This window comes from Felis catus, chromosome A2 (assembly GCF_018350175.1).
Source record: "Felis catus isolate Fca126 chromosome A2, F.catus_Fca126_mat1.0, whole genome shotgun sequence".
NCBI classification, from domain to species: Eukaryota; Metazoa; Chordata; class Mammalia; order Carnivora; family Felidae; genus Felis; species Felis catus.
Genome location: NC_058369.1, coordinates 116,082,832 through 116,104,049, shown reverse-complemented (window position 1 = coordinate 116,104,049; position 21,218 = coordinate 116,082,832).

The following is a 21,218-nucleotide window of genomic DNA, read 5'->3' as shown; positions in this document are numbered from 1 at the left end:
TAGATTAGATGTCCCTAATTTGTCCATGCAGGACAAATAACTTAAAACAATTTGTGGTGTTTATTAGTGCATCTAAGATACAGTGTATCTTAAAATAGTGTCTGTCTTGATCTACTAGCTGAATCTAGCCCCATAATTAGTTTTTCTTATTAGAGTCAGCTCAGGTCAGCTTCTATTTTGAGACAATATTTAAGATCTCACAATACATGGATTCTAATCCTTAATACAACCAATTGATAAATGGAATTCCTTTCCACCGCTTCCTTTAAACTCTCAGGTTAGTTCTGATGTCCAATTTTTCCATCCTCTTGGAGGATTCTAATGAAGGAATTTTTGCCATTCTCTGAGGTTTCCTCTCACTCCCTGATCCCTATAGGCTGAGAATGACATATCTGGTTTATGGAAGGACAACTATCACTGCTCGCGATTCACTTCCTTCCTACCATGGAGAAGCAGACCAGGAAAAACTCTTCAGCTGCCCTACTCACAAATGGGAAGCTGTATTAGTCAGTATTCTCCAGAGAAACAGAACCAATAGGAGAATGACTGACTGATCGATTGGCTGATAAGATATATAGAGAGATAGATATTATTAAAAAGTTCATTACAAGGAATTGGCTCACACAATTTGGAAGCTGAGAAGTCTCAAGATCTAGGGAGAAAGTGAAGACTCAGGAGAGTCAATGGTAGAGTTTAGAGGCCTGAGAACCAGAAAAGCTGGTGTTATTATAAGAGAAAGAATTCTTTTTTACTCACTCTTTTATTCTGTTCAGACCTTCAATGGATTGAATGAGGGCCAAGCACATCAGAGAGGGCAATCTGCTTTACTCAGTCTAACGATTCATAGATTAATCTCATACAAAAACACCCTCACAGACACATCCAGAATAATGTTTGACCAAATATCTGGGCACCTCATAGCCCAGTCAAATTAACACTTAAAATTAACTATCACAAAGGCTACGTCAGTTCAGTTCAGGGGCACTACTGTGTAGAAAGCCCCACTTCCACCTCCAGTACAAACCACCTTCTCTAATCCAGCTTTCCTAGTGAATCCCAGATTGGAGTAATATGACTGACACTCTGCTTTTTATCTTCACATGAGAACTATGTCTGTAAAGTTGACCAAAACCTCTAGTGGAGGAGGGTTTGCTTAATTATCAAGTCCCCACAAGCAGTCTTATATGATAGTTATTAATACTTATTTTTCCTAATTTCTTCTAGTCCTTCCTATTTTCTAACTAGAGGGCTCAAGAGAGGTCCCCTTATTTGCTCTTTTTGTTCATTTCCAGAACATTTTTAAATTTGTCCATTTTTCTGTAGCCCAGTGTGAATCCAACTATATTTTATGCAGTTAGTCTGGAGTTAAAGAATGAAATGCATGAAATGAAATGTCCACTGGTGTTGCACCAGTCATCATCTTGATTTCTAAACCTGATAGTGTAAAAAGAGACACTGGCCTTCTATTTGGTCATTTTCTGAACTAAAATGAGTCCAATACCATAATATATCTATTTGGCTTTAGCCACTGACTATATTCCCAATTTCCATCTCAACTTAAAAAAAAACTTAGAAGAATTGATGTTACATAATTTAAAATTCACATAATCTATTAAGCATTTTCAGTATTCTCTTCAAAAAATTTTAATCTGAATCTATTAGTTAAGCCTCTACACTTAAGTGTCAGTTTTCAGGAAATAGCAAGGACTCAAGCAACAAGTGAAATGTTCTATGAGGAAACAGAGAAGTCAAGAATCTATAAGACAATGAAGCTGAACTCTTCAAAAAAAAAAAAAAAAGAAAGGAAGAAAGAAAGAAAGAAAGAAAGAAAGAAAGAGGAAAAAAAACTACTAAAGTTTAACAACCAAATGCAATATTTGAATTTAGTCTAGAACCTGGTTTCAAAAAGATGAAAAGAAGTTATAGGCTCTCTTTTATAGGCTTCATTTTGGGCACAGTGGAAATTTGCATATGAAGTATAGGTTAAACGATACTATGAAATTATCATTAACTTCCATAGATAAGATAATTATAAAAAGAAAATTCTTAATCTTAGGAGAAGTATGCAAAAATATTTAGGGATGAAGTGTTACAATGTTTACAAATTACATTCAAATTGTACACTCCAACATATATAAAAAGCAAATATGGTAAAGTGTTAGTAATTGTTGAATCTACATGTAAGGCCCAGAAATGTTCACTATACCCATGTCCACTCTACCACCACTACTCTTTAAAACTGTATGTTTGAAACTTCTCATAATATTAAAACAACACTTAGAGGGGCGCCTGGGTGGCTCAGTCGGTTGAGCAGCTGACTTCAGCTCAGGTCATGATCTCGCAGTCTGTGAGTTCGAGCCCCGTGTCGGGCTCTGTGCTGACAGCTCGGAGCCTGGAGCCTGCTTCAGATTCTGTGTCTCCCTCTCTCTGACCCTCCCCTGTTCATGCTCTGTCTCTCCCTGTCTCAAAAATAAATAAACATTAAAAAAAATTTAAAACAACACTTAGAAGGGGTTCAGTTTTTTCTGAATGTTCTGGCCACCCACATACTAAATCAAAACAAAACAGTTCAGTAGGGCAGTGAGTAGTAATGATACAAATAAGTACAGTTTTCACACTCTAGCCTTGGTGATCCTTCACACAGGCAGCTCACTGCCATTTCTGTCGGGCCCACAGCACACTGTTTATATTGTCTTCCCAGCCCCAAAGTCATCCTGCCCTATGTATAAGGAGATGTTTGCACACATGTGTCTTCAGGGAATCTCCAGTCCCCTTCTGGATGGAGACTATCTCATTCATCTTCAATTCTTATACCTTAGTCCAAAGTCAGAGATGTTCAATAAATAGCTGTCAGATAAATCAAGAAGTGCTTCTCCCTTCTGCTACTATCTTGAAACACCAATTTGGAATAAGAATAATGTTCATTATAACTTGGTAATGTACATTTGGTCCCTTTCGACACATTAAAAAATGAAATTGATGAAGAGCCTCCTCATCTCACAACCAATCTGTTATGTGTTTGTGTCTCCCCCAAATTCATATATTGAAATCCTAACTCCCAGTGTGATTATGTTAGAAGGTGGGGCCTTTGGGAGGTGATTAGGTCATAAGGGTAGCATTCTCATGAGTGGGATTAATGCCCTAATAAAAGAGGCCCCACAGAGTTTCCTCTCCCCTTCTACCATGTAAGGACACATCCTTTTATGAATCAGGAAGTAGGGCCTCACCAGACACTGAATCTGCCAGCACCTTGATCTTGGACTTCCCAGCCTTCAGAACTATGAGAAATAAATGTTTGTCTTTAGGCCACACAGCCTATGGCATTTTTGTTATAGCAGACTTAACTAAGATAAAACCCAATATTCTACCTTGATCATTATCACCTCAATCTTAGTTGTCTGAGAAAGCAGAACATGGAGCCTGCTGGGAAATACCATGACCCATGTATTATTTTCCCACCACCTTTTTTTTCTTTTGAGAGTGAGAGAGAGAGAGAACATGCATATGCATGTGAGCAGGGGAAGAGCAGAGGGAGAAGGGGAGAGAGAAGCCCAAGCAGGCTCCATCCACATCCAGCACAGAGGCCAACACAGGGCTCAATTCCACAACCAACCATGAGATCACGACCTGAGCTAAAATCACAAGTTGACTCTTAACTTGTGTCTGAACCACCCAGGCACCCCTTTCCCACCTTTTTGTTTGTTTGTTTGTTTTTTAATTCTCAAGTTAGTGAACATACAGTGTAGTATTGGGTTCAGGAGTAGAACCCAGTGATTCATCGCTCACATGTAACACCCAGCACTCATCCCATTAAGTGCCCTCCTTAATTCCCATCACTCATTAACCCACCCCATCAACCCTCAGTTTGTTCTCTGTATTTGAGTCTCTTGTGGTTTGCCTCCCTCTCTGTTTTTGTCTTATTTTTCCTTCCCTTCCCCTATGATCATCTGTTAAGTATCTGAAATTCCACATATGAGTGAAATCATGAGACATCTTTCTTTGGCTGACTTATTTCACTTTAGCATAATACCCTCCAATTCCATCCATGTTGCTGCAAATGGCAAGATTTCATTCTTTTTCATCACTGAGTAGTATTCCATTGTATATATATACCATATCTTCTAAATTCATTCATCAGTTGATGGACATTTGGACTCTTTGCATAATTTGGCTATTTTTTTTTAATGTTTATTTATTTTTGAGAGAGAGAGAGACAGTGTGCAAGCAGGGGAGGTTCAGAGAAAGAGAGAGACACAGAATCCGAAGCAGGCTGCAGGCTCCAGGCTCTGAGCTGTCAGCACAGAGCCCACCGCAGGGCTCAAACTCACCAACTGCGAGATCATGACCTGAGCTGAAGTTGGATGCTTAACTGACTGAGCCACCCAGGCAACCCATAATTTGGCTCTTGTTGATAGCGCTGTTATAACATTGGAGTGTATGTGCCCCTTTGAATCAGCATTTGTGTATCCTTGGATAAATACCTAGTAGTGCAATTGTTGTGTCATAGGAACCACCTTTTTTTTAATGTTTATTTTTGAGAAAGAGAGAGAGAGAGTAGGGGTGGGGCAGAGAGAGAGAGAGAGAGAGAGAGAGAGAGAGAGAGAGAGAATCTGAAGCAGGCTTCTGCATTGACAGTAGAGAGCCTGATGTGAGGTTCAAACTTACAAACCGTGAGATCATGACCCGAGCTGAAGTTGGACACTTAACTGACTGAGCCACCCAGGCACCCCTCCCATCACCTTTTAAACTGGACCATCATATCCATAAACCAAACCCAAAGGAGTGTTTCCCAAAGTGTAGTCTCTATTGAAAATTAGATTTCTTAGCCCCTTATTCAGTGATTCTGAATCAGTCCAAAGTGAGGTCTAGAGATCTATTCCTCTTAACTTTTCCCAGGTGATTCTGATGTACATCTGATGTAAGGGCTACTCTCCTAAACAGCAAACATTGGTTCTAGGTGACCACTCATACATTGAACTACACACACACACACACACACACACACACACATGCACACACAGTTTCCTTCTGATTTGATTATGCTTTCTTTCTCCTCCTTGGCCTAATATTCCGTTTCTACCTGTATTTTGACTCAGTCGGTTTGGGTCATCCTCCTGCCTGCCCTGGCTTGTTGGACCTTGGGCACATGTGTGCATTTGGTGGCTTTCTCATTCCTCTATTCTCCCCCCAGTTCACTGGAAACTCCCCAGTCTGCCTTCTTGGCCCTTTAGAGCAACATGGATCCCAAATAACCCACCTTTACTCCAAGGAGAGGGAGGCATTCAAGTAGAGTCAATTAATGTCCTTACCAAAACTCTAGTACAAAGCACAGGACTATAAGCAAGCCTGAGGGAACAAGGGGCTGAGACCTAACTCTTGCTGCCTTCTGTTACTTTTTATGAGGACCAAGGGGCCCCTCCCACTACTCTTTAGTAGTGTAAACATAATCCCAGTGAGATTTTTTTTCATTACACTGGTAATACATGAATGTAATCTCATTATAAAATAATTTAAAACAATACGGATCTGCTAAAGCTGTAACATCCCATTTCCAGTCCCCTCCCCATAAATAACTGATAACAAATCAGTTTGGCATACATTTTTCTATTTACATATATTAAGTTAAACAAATGGTTCTAAGGCAGGAGAGGATTTTGCTCCCCACCCCAACCCCAAGACATTCGGCAATCCATGGGGACATTTTTGGTTGTCACAACTGGGAAGTGATAAGAACATCTAGTGGGTAAAGGTCAGTAATACTGCTAAACATCCTATAATACACAAGACAGCCTCCACAACAAAAATTACCTGGCGCAAAATGTAATGGTACCATGGCTGAGAAATCCTGAGTTAAACTACATGAAACTATCAATGTTCAAACAATTCTGAACTTTTAAAAGGGCAATTTTATATGGTACAACCTAATATATATTTATACACACATGGTAACGTATAGTTTTGTTTGTGGCTGTTTTACATAAATGCATTAGACCATATGTCTTATTCTACAACTTTCTTTTTTCCTTTAACAATATGCCTGGCAGATTCTCCATGCCAGGAACCAGAGCTCCGTCTGATTCTTTTCTAGCTGCTAAAAGGTATTCATTGCTGAGAAAGCTCCTTTTATATAGACCATGCTACAATGAGCATCCTGACCCATTTCTTTCTCCCCACATGGGTTAGGTCTTAGGTGGAGCTAAGGCTGAGGGACACCAAGGACCAGAGAGGAATGTGCTTGCCCTCGAGGGAGGGCAGAGAGTCCTTTGGCCCTCTTTAAGGCCTAGTTGCCATCAACTATAGTTGCCTGTTTCCCCTCACAGCAGTGACCATTCGATGCCACAAGCATTTACAACAGAGCAGTGTGAATTCTAAAACCTGTTTGTAGACTTTCCACCCTGCTATTCTCATGGGGTGAATAAAGGGCTAGGAAGTGATTTACACCACTTGTCTGCTTTCCAGACCTTCTCTGAGCTGCTGGGAGTTTCTGTCACACCTTTTTGAAATCTACTCAAATGTCAACACATCACTGAGCAAAATAACCCCCCCCACACACATTTTCTAAGCATCCGGTATCAATATAGCCAAAGAACCAGAGCCAAAAGAAACTTTTGCTTTTCCACAAATGGCTTAAAGGCATTAATTATCATGGAAAACTACATGCAGACTGTTCAGAGACAAAAAGATACCCCTCCCCACGTGTTCCAAGAGAATAGCATATTGTCATCTGAAAGAGTAATTTATTTCCACATAATTGGCTCTATAAAGGGCATCTTCAGTGTCTAATTCCCTAAATAACTCGAGGCCTACTGTTACTAGTTCTGACCCCACAGGGGAAGGAGAGCTGTAATTAATTGACTCATTTTTGATTAATGCATTCCAGCTTTGCTTTACTGCCACTCTTCTAGGAGAAAATTGGCCAGCCCTGTGACTCTATTTCCAAGGACCTAATTCACTTAAAATAAACAAAGAAATCTGGATGGCAAGCAAGAAGTTGGTTGTTCACAGGATATCCCTGGGGACTGCACCTTTCCTGTGTATCCTGTACATCTCAGAGGACTGAGAGAGGGACTTTGCTTGGCTCTCAGCAGTAAAATCTTTAATACACAGTAGTAGATGCCTGGTTTTTTGCTGTTGTTTGGCATTTGTTGTTGTTTGTTTTTAGTTTCCTGGTTTATTTAACAACTATGGTACTAAAGGAGGTAGGAAGGAAAGAAGGGAGGGGAAGAAAGAAAGAAAAGAAAATCCCAAAAAGCATTTTAAGGGACCTCACTTCTTCACATAGTATAAAGGCTACCAATCTTGGACCACACCCAACCAACGGTTTTATGAGCAAAGACTATGATGAAGCACAAGCTTCAAGCTTTTTTTTTTTTTTTTTTTTTTGGCAGCGGTGGGGGGGGATGGTGTTATTTATGAACATCCTATTATATTCTTTTAATTCCTTTTATTTGAGCTCAGATGCAGGCAAAAGAGTAACTCTATGACTTACAAATCCATAGTTCTTCAATCATCCAACACCATTTTTTTTTTTAATTTTTTTTTCAACGTTTATTTATTTTTGGGACAGAGAGAGAAAGAGCATGAACGGGGGAGGGGCAGAGAGAGAGGGAGACACAGAATCGGAAACAGGCTCCAGGCTCTGAGCCATCAGCCCAGAGCCTGACGCCGGGCTCAAACTCACGGACCGCGAGATCTTGACCTGGCTGAAGTCGGACGCTTAACCGACTGCGCCACCCAGACGCCCCCCAACACCATTTTTTTAAAGTAAGACCAGATACTAGGCGCTTCTTCATTTTTCTTTTTTCCCCTATTTCTCTACCCCATTCTCTGTATGTGCTAGACAACTGAATCCATAATTAGATAATCGTGCTGCCCACACCTCCCTTGGATGAAGTATAGTCACTAGTTCCAAGTTATATTATTCCAAAGGGATATGTTTTGGTGTCTTTAACAGGCACCCTAATAAATCCTCTATTACCCTATTATTCTATTTCCAAAGTCATCATTCTATTTCCCTCCCAACTCTTTCTCAGATATATGATGGCTGGATTGGACTTTTAGCTCTTATGCATTTCCTTATACACCCTGGACAATCTCAGTGTGATCTCAAGATCTCTAAAAGCAGCAGATGGGGTCTTCAATGTGAAGATAATAGCTAGAGCCTTTCAGGACCTCCTAAAATAATGACAACCTGCAAATGACAAGCCTTCAAATGAGCAGTAGTTCATGTATCAGTTGATACTTACAGGACCCAGTGAGGAAAATGTCAATGGGGATGTCATTCACATCCTACTTCAAGAAGTTCACTTAGAAGTATTTTTACATTTTATAGATGAGAACATTGGAGATAAGGAGTAAGTATCCACTTTCATTCAACCCAGTCAACGACACAAATTCTCACTGACCAGAAAATTTATAATTATTTTTTGTCAGTATCAATTCAGTTTTGTTTTTTGGGTTTTTTTTTTTTTAATGAAACATACACAGCTTGAGGAATCAAGGACATAAGGAGGTAAGGTAGGAATGGCACTTCAGTGCCTGGAAATTCCAAATTGATGATAATGCTTGGGGAAACCATACAACTGGCTTCAAGGGCTCTTAGGTGCTCACCTTGGCAATATGCTCAACTCTCACAGTTTTAAAGACTTAGACTCCTAGCAGATGTCCCAAACCCTTGATATAGCTATTGTTATCACTCTACAGCAAAAGTTCACAAACTTGGGCTACATGTGAGGATCACTTGGGAAGTTTTTAACAAATACAAATGTCCAGTTCCCAAAAGATGTTGATTTAGTCTGGGGTAGGGCCCTGGCATCAGTATTAATTAAAAACCTCTCAGATGATTCTCATGGTCAGCCAGGGCTGAGAACAACTGGCTCACAGGCGTCCTTGGCCTACAGCCGCCATTAACGGTCAGGAATACTTCTCTACCTCTCTTGGGACCTGTCCTCTCAGATTCCCTCTGATAATTCCTTCTATGAAGGCCTTCCAAAATGACCTTCTCGAGATTCTTTCCAATTAGCAAATATGAGGTTTTTCACAGGGAACAGGGAACAGTAAGAGGACTACAGACAAAGGGAAATTTTGCATTATTACTTATTACTGAAAATTTATTTAGTGCCCACAATGTGCTGAAAAAAGGATTTTGAGAATGCCTTATCTGGTTTTCAGCTGCTATGAACACAATTAGTCATGGGGTTTTATATCCCTCTATTTAACTGCCTGTGAAGTTAATAGGTAGATGCAATGCTGGAGTTGAGCTGGTTCAACTCTGAACTCAATATCCAGCTTTTAAAGAAATGAGAAGTTGGTGCCTCTAAGATTGCAAAAATCCAATTAAGTATCACTTTCCCCTGCTGCTAGATAGACTTAGACCCTGGAAGTAATGTTAACGATACCACATGAACATCCAGGACAATCACCATGCCTCTTTTACTGAAATCACACCCAAGCCAGAAATTAAACAGAAAGTGCAAGAATATTAATGCAACCCCCTGGCTTTCAGTTGTCAGACAAAATACTACAAGAGGTAGCTGATGATGTGGGCCAGACAAGAAATTTAAAAAGAAACATGTACCATTACTCTGTTTTCTTTTTCAAAGAGGAGGCATTCAAGGTCAGCAAAACAGATTACATAGATATTTTCCCAGAAGATATCCTTTGGGATCCACCGCCCAAGCCTACGTGCCCCTCTATGCGTTCTCCACTGTAATTAAGATACATGTGCTTTTCTGGGCTTTCGAAGTTGCTGACAGACAGCTCAGCTACCAACAAAGTGTAAATTGCCAAAGGCAGATGCTCAATGTTAGATGGTGCCCCAGGCAATGCCAGACTGTGCAGCTACACCTGGGACCTAGTCAGACTACAAAGCAGGGTGTTAAATTAAACAGTGTCAAGACAAATAAAATATGGCGCTTGATTTAGATTGCTGTTTTTCCTTTAAAAGATGGGGATGAAAGGGTACTCCCAGGACTGAGCAATTTCATCTGTCTCTTGGCTCCTGCTCCACCATGCCCTAGCAGTCAAACCTCCAAACTTCCTCTGGGAACTCTTTCGTCCTCAGAGTGACTTAAGATGGGCTTGTTTCCATTCCTGCTCTGAAACATGAGCCAAACTTTTCACATTGTAAGTAAAAGAAAATAGGGTGCCTGTGATAGACTAACTTGTGTTCCCCCAAAATTCATATGTTGAAGTCCTAACACCCAACACCTCAGAATATGACTGTATTTAGAGATGGGGCCTTTCAAGAAGTGATTACATTAAAATGAGGCCATTAGAATGGGCCCCAATCCAAGCTGACTGCTGTCCTTTTAAAAAAGAGGAAATTTGGGCACATGAAAGAGACACCAGGGTTACACACACACAGAGGAGAGACCACATGAGGACACAGTGAGAAGACAGCCACCTGGAAGCCAAAGAGAGAGGCGCCAGGAGAAACCAAACCTGTCAACACCTTGATCTTGGAAACCAGCTCCAGAATGTAAGAAAATAAATATCTATTGTTTAAGCCATCCAGTTTGTGGTATTCTGTTATGGCAGCCCTAGCAAACTAATACAGCAGCCCCCCTACTAGAATTAAGCATTGTATTGACATACAAATTGGACAACACTAATTCTTTTTGTTGTTGAAGAAGACTGAGTGAGAAACTTCAAGAGTTCACTACATGAGGAGAGCTGGTATGCTCACCATAACGTCTTGAGCCACACCTGCTCATAAATATAAGGAATCCCTACCCGCCTTGGAAAGTGTTCTTGGGTGTTTGCTAGACTTTGAATGACCTGAACTCAATCACAAAAGTGACAGGTACTTCACAGACCAAAGCAATGCTCCATCTGGGCTGGTGGGGGGATGGGGAGGTGTCCCATAACCCTTAGCTCATCAGCGGCAAAAAAATGAGATAAAGCCAATTACTTCTGAGAACTTTAAGCTGAGGTGCCCTCAGAAGAGTCTGTTGTCATCCATGGAACTCAGGAAAAGCTGGGGGAGTGGGAAGCAACAGCCTAGTGCTGTGGAGATCTGGCCCCCACCTCACAAATGACAAGAGGGCCTGAGAGAAGAATCCCTCAGAGACCTGTCACACACAAGTCCATTCAGACTCTGCATCCAGAAGGAGACCCCCACCGCAGACCCTAAAGTCACTTCTACAACACTAACAGCTCCTTACTGTATTACTGTAAACTGTATTACTATCTCATAGGGCAAAGGCACAAGCAATAGAAAGTGCCATCAGACTCACTCTTATCTATATTTACCAACCAAAAAATATCTGCCAGTCAAACATAAGTTCTAGTGACCTCTGCTCAGTGTTGGAGTTGGGATAAGGATGTGGGAGGGGTCTGGCTGTCTCTTATATCAGCCTAAATGAGACACACACAGCAGAGTCATTACCATATTTAATCTCCCAAAGTATTGTTTCACAAGAGTTGCAGAAAACTTTCCTGACTTCCCAGAATGAACAAGTCACAAGACAGGTTCACAGCTAGGCCCACTTCTTGCCATTAAGGGTCCCAATAGGCTCTCTTAAATGAGCTACCTACTCCACCTGTCAAGTGACTTCTTTTCAATTTAAACAACTTTTTTTTTTTTTTTAAGTAGGCTCCACCAGCAGCACAGAGCCTAGCATGGGGCTTGAACTCATGACCCTGAGATCAAGGCCTGAGCTGAGATCAAGAGTCAGATGTTTAACTGACTAAGCCACCCAGGTGCCCCCAATTTAAACAACTTCTACTTCTTAAAAGTGTTCTACATTAAATTACATTAAAATATAAGCTGGCCTCATTTGGATTTCCATTATAGTTTTAAATATTATTCTTAGTTTTGGTTAATCCTCAGTTTGTCATCACTTCTAAACTTTAGTTTTCAGTTTCTGGACTCTACATTACTAGCTTACTCCTTAGATAAGAGGAAAATGGAACTCTGAATACTTCAGAGAGGTCCTATTTGAAGGATACTTGAAGATCACCTTAAAAGGTCATTTTGTGGGGCAACTGGATGGCTCAGTCGGTTAAGCACCAGACTTTGACTCAGGTCATGATCTCACAGTTCGTGGGTTTCAGTCCCTCATCAGGCTCTGTGCTGGCAACTCAGAGCCTAGAGCCTGCTTTGGTTTCTGTGTCTCCCTCTCTCTCTGACCCTCCCCCGCTCACCCTCTGTCTCTCTCTCTCCCTCAAAAATAAATAATCATTAAAAAAAAAGGGTCATTCTGCGCTGTGCATATCCACACACACAGCATATCCACACACACACACACACACACACACACACACACACACAAGCATACATGCCCCATTTGCCAACTTTGAAAGTTAACTTCTCTGTATACAAGGCTTTCTTAAAGCAGAATCTCCTAGTATTATTTTTCCTTGAGGAAAAAGTGCTTTATTTCTTTTTTTAAAAAAATTTTTTTAATGTTTATTTATTTTCGAGAGAGAGAGCGAGAGAGAGAGAGAGAGAGAGAGAGAGAGACAAAGCATGAGCAGGGGAATGGCAGAGAAGGAGAGGGAGGTAGAGAATCCAAAACAGGCACCAGGCTCCAAGCTGTCAGCACAGAGCCCGATGCGGGGCCCAAACCCATGAACCATGAGATCATGACTTGAGCCAAAGTCAGATGCTTAACCAACTGAGCCACCCAGGTGTCCCAAAAGTGCTTTTCTCTTTGCCATTCTTGGAAATTAGTTGTTCTGAAACACTTGATTTCAGAAGGAGGGGCACCTAAATTCTTTGAAACACTTTTTTACTGGTTTATAATTTCTTTTTGATTCAAGTCCCCTTTATTTGCTTGTTGATTCTCTACTACTTTAATTTCATCATTACTGGCATAGAATATGGCAGCAACAAAGAGACAATTATCTCAGCAAACTGTCCCCCAAACATCATCCATCTGACAGAAATTATTCTTTTCTCACTTTGCAAGCATCCTGACCACTCCTACTCAAAGTTGGATGGCTTTTCTTAACAGATACATCCTCAGTTTCCAAGAATCCCCGTTCATTTATTTCCCCCAACAAACCATGTTCCTTCTGAGACAAAGCTGCATCATCCAATACATACCTTGTTAGTTTAACTAGACATATATATACGTATGTATTTTTTTATTTCCTTGACTTTATTGTGTTAATAGGGGTAGCTATCCTATTTATCTGAAATATACAAAATCTTCACTGTGTTTTTTCTTAAACATTTCCTAGTTGTGATAATTCAGGTAAAAGATAAGACTGATCTCACTTGGGCATTACAAAAAAAGCCAATGGGAGAAATACTATTATGATCATTCTACATTAAGTATCTGAAGACTCATAAAAGGGAATGCATTTTCCCAGAGTAGTGTAGCCAGAATCCAAATCCAGGCAGTGGCACCAAAGCCTGCATTCTTTACTTCTAGTTTCAATATCATAACTGGGGAGGGCAGGATGTTTAAGTGATCAGATCAAGCAACTATTTATATAAGTAAGCTTAGGGATTGTCCAAACACCCAATACAAAGTCCACTCAAGGCAACCGAAGGGAGGCATGACTGCATGGTAATTGGACGAAGAAACTGAAACTCAGTAACTGCATCATTCTATGTGAGGAAAGACAAAAGGAAGGTCATTACATCTGTTTGTTATTTATAAAAAGGAGTCAAGAAGAAAAACATCATCAGTGTGCAGTCAGCACTATCCAGGGGAGAGACTACTCAGGCCTAGATGCAGAAGTTTTATGAACATTAGTATGGCAGGCAGATGCCTTAGTGGACTTGGGTGCAGGGAGATGCCTCCAGACCAGCCAGAGAGGATCACACCAAACCTGATTCACCCCAGCAGTACCCCAGAGACATGCAGGGCTACTCCAGGAGGAGTGAAATCTTCCTCAGGAAACCAAGGCCAGAAGTTGTTGAGTGAGCATCCCAGGAGCTATAAAAAGCATTTGGCATATGTTATCTCATTTAATCATTTCAACAACCCTATGAAGTATTATTATCTCCAAATTAGGATATACTTAGATCTAAGTTCACACAGGTAAGAAAGAAATGCTTTAAACCCTGTACTTGAGGTAAATACACAAATACACATACTCTTTTGGGTTAGTTGTGTGTGTGTGTGTATGTGTGTGTGAGTGTGTGTGTGTGTGTGTGTGTGTGTGTACGTAGGCAGTGAAATGGAGAATCCTGTGCCCCCAAACCCACTTGAGAGAATCCTGCAGTACTCAATAAACACAGCCCAGAACTTCCTCCATACATGGTTCCACAGGGGATCAACATGAGACTCAGTCTGCAGGAGAAACCAGAAAAGTTCATGTTCCACAAACAAGAAACTTAATGGAAAGACTGACCTGACTTGAATCACACTTGCACTGATCTAGAGCTTTTTCTAGATGACTTGGGAAGTTTTAAAATGCTGAGGTCTGTCCAAACCACCCTCCTCCCAGAGATTCTAATTTAATTGGTCCAGAGTATGGCACAGCATGTGGGATGTTGTAAAGCTCTTCAGTGGTTTCCAATGTGCAGCCAAGGCTGAGAAACACAAGGAGTCTTTCAAATTTCTTCATAAAGGAAAAGACTGGACTCCAGAAGCTGAGAGGATATATGCAAGAGAGGAGCACTGGAGGTTGGAAGGGGAGAGATTGGGATGGGGAGTGGAACTAAGCTGGTCAAGAATAAATGGTTCAGGGATGCCTGGGTGGCTCAGTAGATTAAGCGTCCAGCTTCAGCTCAAGTCATGATCTCGCGGTGTGTGGGTCTAAGCCCTGTGTCAGGCTCTGTGCTGACAGCTCAGAGCCTAGAGCCTGCTTCAGATTCTGCGCCTCCCTCTCTTTCTGCCCCTCCTCCCACTTGTCCTCTATTTCTCTCTCTCTCTCTAAACTAAATAAACATTAAAAAAAATTTTTTTAAAGAATAAAAGTTTCATAGCCCAGAACTTTTATTTTCCTTGCCTCAAAAAATTTTAAAAGGGTCTGGCAAGAAATACTGAGTAAGAAGAGATATTATGTTTATTTACCAAACTGGCAATGCTGTATCAGTGAGAAAACCACGTGAGGGCCCTCTCATCTATTGCAGATTGATTTCAAACTCTATGACCTTTAGGGAAGGAAACTTGCAACTACGTATCAAGAGCCTCAACAATGCCCATAGCCTTTATATGGGCATAAAAGAAAGGTATCCAAGGATATGCACCAAATTAACAGTGGTTTTCTCTGGGTCATAGTATTTCAGGCGAATTTTATTTCTTTATGTTTTCATAGACCTCTTTGTTTTCTGTCTTTTACACAACAAGCATGTATTGCTTTTGGGCAAAACAACAAAATGTAAAAATGTTTCATTAAAAGTTTTGCATCTTTTTTTTAATTTTTTTAAATGTTTTTATTTATTTTTGAGACAGAGAGAGACAGAGCATGAGCAGGGGAGGAGCAGAGACAGAGGGGGACACAGAATCTGAAACAGGCTTCAGGCTCTGAGCTGTCAGCACAGAGCCTGACACACGGCTCGAACTCACAAACTGTGAGATCATGACCTGAGCTGAAGTCAGACGCCCAACTGACTGAGCCACCCACGTGCCACAAAAGTTTTGCATCTTTGACATGACTATTACACTCATGTATTTCCCACCACTTCCTCCCTATCACACCAATATTTCTTCTTTGGGCCCATTATTCATATGCCATCAGATATTACTGCACATTGATTCCTGTAGAACTGAGCATGGAGCCCTGGACTGTGTTTCTCAAAAGGATATCTCAAACAAACAGATTTGGGGGCACAAGATTTTCCATTTCTCTGTTCTATAGATACACACACATACAAAAATAAAAGAAAAAAAAACACATTTCAAAATGTTTCACTAAATAGGATTACCTCATTCCAAAGTCCAAACATTGATTAAGAACATGGACTCTGGAGTCAACAGTCTTGGAATCCAGGCAATGTGAACTCAGGCATATTAATATCCCTGTGCCTCAGCTTCTGAAAAGTGAAGTGGAGAAGAAAATCTACCCCAGGGGACAAGACATGATTTGCTTTGAGTTTAGTGGGTTTCAGCCCTTGTTCTGCCACTTGAGAGCTGTTCAACCTGGGACGCACCTCAGTCTCTCTGAGCTTCAGCTTCCTCATCAATAAGAGTGGAATGATCATAATAAACCTGTCTCTCTCACCTTAATGTGAGCGCCAACTGAGACAATGTATGAAAACTCTAAAGCAGTATGCAAATGTCAGTAACTGTTTTTACAAAAGTTTTTATTTCATTCTGTCAAATTTGATCCAGTCACCACCACTACCCCCACAATGACTGTATGGGAGCCAGGAACAGGGCTGCGTTGCTTGCATTTTTTAGGAAAGCAAAGAGGCTCAGAGCCTTCAACTCTCCTCATCACTGTCAAAACAAAGAAGTAACTTTGGCAGCATTTCAACCCCATGATGTGTGCTGAGCCCCAGGAACCTGGAAAGGCATGGCCATCCAGTCACACCCCTGAGGTGACTGCTGAACTTTATGGATTTTAAATAGAAACCAAACCACTTCTGCCTAGACAAGCTTTGCCACCATAGTAGGCATGGATATAACTCTGCAACACTTGAGATTTTTTAAATGTCACATTTCTATAACTCTCTAAACCAAATGTAAACTGCTCTGAACACTCAGCCACCAAACACTGGCAGGAACTTCATCTCTGTCATTGTATCAATAACCTACTCCCTTCTCTGGGATCTTAGAGATTCCCCAGCTAACAGGGCACCCAATGTAAAGGTCATGGGCCCCAGTCCAAGATAGCTTCTGCTTCCTGAAACTGCAGTCTAGCCCTAGAACTCCAGCTTTGAGCTGGATTCTGTTCTGTATGGACTCAGGGAGACTCCTGGTCCAAGTGTGTGGAACATAAGACCACAGACTCAGTATTGTAAACAAACTGTCATTTTCTAAAAATGGCTATACAGGGAGGCAAGATCAAAAGTTCTCACAGCCAGAGGCTGAACAAGCAGTATACCCACTTCCTTAACAGAGCAAAATTATAGACTTTCTCTTGCATCCTGGTACCAACTTAGTATCTGCTAAAGAATAGGTTTGTGGTTGGCAGAGAAGGGTCTTGGTAACTTGGGCAAGAGTAAGATGACTTGATACTACAGGGAGGGAGAAAGGAGGTGCCCTCTGGTCATGCCTCAGCAACTCACAAAAGAGCTATCTGTAAGGGGTGTTGATAGCAAGACTTTAAAGAGGACACAGCAGGGGCGCCTGGGTGGCTCAGTCGGTTAATTGGCCGACTTCCGCTCAGGTCATGACCTCGCGGTCCGTGAGTTCGAGCCCCGCGTCAGGCTCTGGGCTGATGGCTCGGAGCCTGGAGCCTGTTTCCAATTCTGTGTCTCCCTCTTTCTGACCCTCCCTCGTTCATGCTCTGTCTCTCCCTGTCTCAAAAATTAATTAAAAAAAGGGGTGCCTGGGTGGCGCAGTCGGTTGAGCGTCCGACTTCAGCCAGGCCACGATCTCGCGGTCCGTGAGTTCGAGCCCCGCGTCAGGCTCTGGGCTGATGGCTCAGAGCCTGGAGCCTGCTTCCGATTCTGTGTCTCCCTCTCTCTCTGCCCCTCCCCCGTTCATGCTCTGTCTCTCTCTGTCCCAAAAATAAATAAACGTTGAATAAATAAATAAATAAATAAATAACATTAAAAAAAAAAAAAAAGAGGACACAGCATATGTCCAATAAGACATTCAGGATCCACCGTTTTATTGAGATTAACATTTCCTCTCTCGGTTTATGTAACATGAACTTTGTCTATTTCAGGGGTTGGGGAATCTTTTTAAAAATCCTCAAAGCACTACTTCCTGACAGGAAACTTTATAATTAAGCTGTTTCAAAATGGAGATTGAAGTTATGTGCTGGTTTCCTGTTCCCATCAGCCATCTCCCCCAAGCAGCTACAAAATTAGCTGTGTTACTCTCCTACTTAAAACCCACCACTAGCTTCCCAGTTGGAATAAAATCTAAATACTTTCCATGAGGTGGTCTCTGTTACCTGAGTTTATCTCCTATTGTTCTCTTCCTCCCCACAACTCTATTCACTTTGCTCCAGACACTCTAACCTCCTTGCTGTTCTTACAATACCCATGCATATGCTGCCTCAGAGACTTTGGACTTGCTAAAATGTTCTTACCCCCAGATATCTGCATAGTTTCTACTTAACTTCAGTCAGGTCTTTATTCAAATGTCCCCTTCTCAGTCAAGACTTCCTTCATCTCACTTTCTAAAATATCAACCTACATGCACACACACCCATGTATGCATGTACTTCCTAACCCTTTGCCACACTTAGTTTTCTACAAGGTACTCACCACTAACATACCATATGTTCTACTTATTCATCTTTTTTTGTCTATTTTCTTCACTACTGGATCCTCAGTTACCTACTATAGTGCCTAGCATATAGTAGGTGCTTAACAAATATTCACTGAATTGAATGAGTGACTTCATGTGGCTGCCTACTCATTACTCAGGTCTCAACTCAAATTTTGCCTCTTCTAAGAGGTCTTCCCAACCATGCCAACTTAAAGATGCCCAATCTACCCACACACACTAGTTTGTACTCTTTTTAGCACTTACTAATGTCTAGATTCTCTTATTTGTTTGCTTATAGATTTATAGTCTGTATCCCGACCTTAGAATGAGAGTTTTCTGAGGACAGAGGCTTTGTCTACCTTGTTTACAACTATATCCTCAACACCCAGGATAATTCTGGGCATCTTAGAATGTTTAATAAATATCTAATAAATGAATGAATGGCAAAATGAAAAAGACGTGAGCAGGTGAACAAATTGGCCTTCTGAGTGAAGTTGTTGGATATAAACTAATTCATTTATAGGGGAACTAAATTCTCAGTAACATTTCTGTTATATTCTTAACAAATTTACAAGTTAGGATTGTGAAGACTCCTCTCCATAGGCCCCATTCCCCTAGTAAGTAAACCGTGGTAATTGGACTAGATATACAATGACAGGCCCTTCTGCTTTGAACAAAAATAAAAGACCCTCATGGACCTAATATTCTAACAAAGGAGATAGACAATAAGCAAATAATCACATGTGTGGTGAATATGTGCATGGGGCTTATAAGCATATAACACAAAGCTCAATCGGGTTGGGAGGCAGATGTGGTTATGAAAACTCTGTTTTGAAGAAGATATTTTCAGTATTTGTGCTGAGACTTGAAGTAGCTAGTAAAGGGGGATAATGGAGGAAGGTTGGGAAAGACTCACTGTCAGCAGAGGGAGCAGCAAGCAAAACACTGGGGTGGAAGAAAGCTCTTCGTGTTAGATTCAGAGGGTAGCAGGTGCAGCAGAAAAGGTAGGCAGAGCCAGATCATGCAGGGCCTTGTCGGTTATGGTAAGGATCTGGGATGTTATCTTACATGTAGTGGGAAGCCTTTGAAGGGACTTAAAGAGGGGGATATCATTAAAAGATCATCTACCTGCAGGACAGATTGAGAATAGATGGGAAGAAGGTGACACTGAGGTCAGCAGACCAGTTAGGAAGCTGGGCAATAATCTAGGAGCAGGAAAATCTTGGACCAGGGTTGCAGTAGTGGGATTCCAGAAGAATAAGGAGGACCTGGTGATTGACAGTTGACAAAAGATAAAAAGAACAAAGTTGCAAAGAAGACTTGGCATTTCTTCTTTATGCAACTTGGTGGATATTGTTACTTACTGACATCAGGATACCACAGAGAAAATCAGATCTGAAGAAACATATGGTAAACTCAATTTGGACCAAGTAAGCATCCAAGTAGAGAAGCCAAATAGATAGTTGGATAAACGGGACTGGAGCTCAGTAAAAGCCTAGGCTCTGTTGTCTCCTAGGTGGCAAGATGAAGATTACAAGATTCTAGAAGATTCTAAGAGCCAGGATTAATCCAACAATCAGCAACTTGACCTTTAGCTCATGGTGGGAAGTTTCCTTAAAAGCAAAGAGGCTTAGGGTCCTTAATAGGTTCTCCCATATGCCTAATAACAACCAGGCAATGATCTATCCTGGGTTCTCTAACAGTAGAAAAAATGTTTTATCAAACAAAGATCCACATGTCATTGTGGAATTGAATTATAGCAGCTTCTATTTATTGAACCAATACTATGTGATAAGCCCTTCACAGCTGTAATATGGAGATAATCACTGTTAGTAGTTGTTGATATAGCCCTCAGTTATTGTTGCACATGATCTCACTCAATCCTCAAGACAACTCTTTGTGGTAGTCATGATGATCATATCCATTTTATACATAAAGAAACTAGGTTTCAGAAAAGTGAAGGACTTGCCCAGATTATTCAAGGAAGGAATGGAAATGCCATGATGCAAAACCAGACTTGTCTGACCAAGCCGTACTCCTAATCCAGGCAACAAGTTTCCAGAAAGTTAATCTAACAGATGGTCTTTTTCTTTCCCTGAGGCTTAGGAAATAATATCCAAGGCAAAAGAACTAATCGTTCTGATTAGCTCCTGATTATCCTGTCCATTCTGTCACTTCATACTAAGAAATGGGGTCTGGAAAGATGCCATTAGCAGAAAAAGGTATACTTTACAGTTATAGGGTAGAACTGCCAAAAACCAAAGCTCTCCAGCCATGTAAAGTTCTCCTATATGAAAGACAGCATATGGTCCTCTGGAGCCCAGGGCCAAAAACAAGTCTATATCACTTATTTTTCAAATCCTCACACATGTAGGGGCAGTGTGGGCCAACAGAAAATATTCTCAGTACTTCAGTGCAGCAGTAGGAGAGTGTCAGTTCCTTGGTAGGTAACCTTGGGCAAGTAATTTAAATTTTACTTTTCTCGTGTGTTTAATGGGGCTAATAGTGGTATTACTTCATATCAATAATATCCTACCATTATATAGGGTTTAATACAGACTAGGCACTATTCTAAGCACATTACATATATTAACTCATTTAATCATTTCCACAACCCTATGGGAAAGGCTGAGTAGGACTTATGATTATCCTCATATTGCAGAAGAGTAAATGAGGCACAGAGAGTTAAGTCATTTGCCCAAGGTCACACAGCTAGCAATAATAGAGCTGAGACCAAACCCAAGCAATCTGAGAATGTCTCACCACCAAATCATACAGCTGCTTCATGTTATGAGGATTAAATGAGATAATGCATGTAAAGTATTTTTAGCACAGTACCTGGTAGATAGTAAGTGCTTAGTTAATGCTATGCCATTATTTTTATTGTAATCATCATCATCATTTAAAGACTGAAGCAGAAGATAGCGT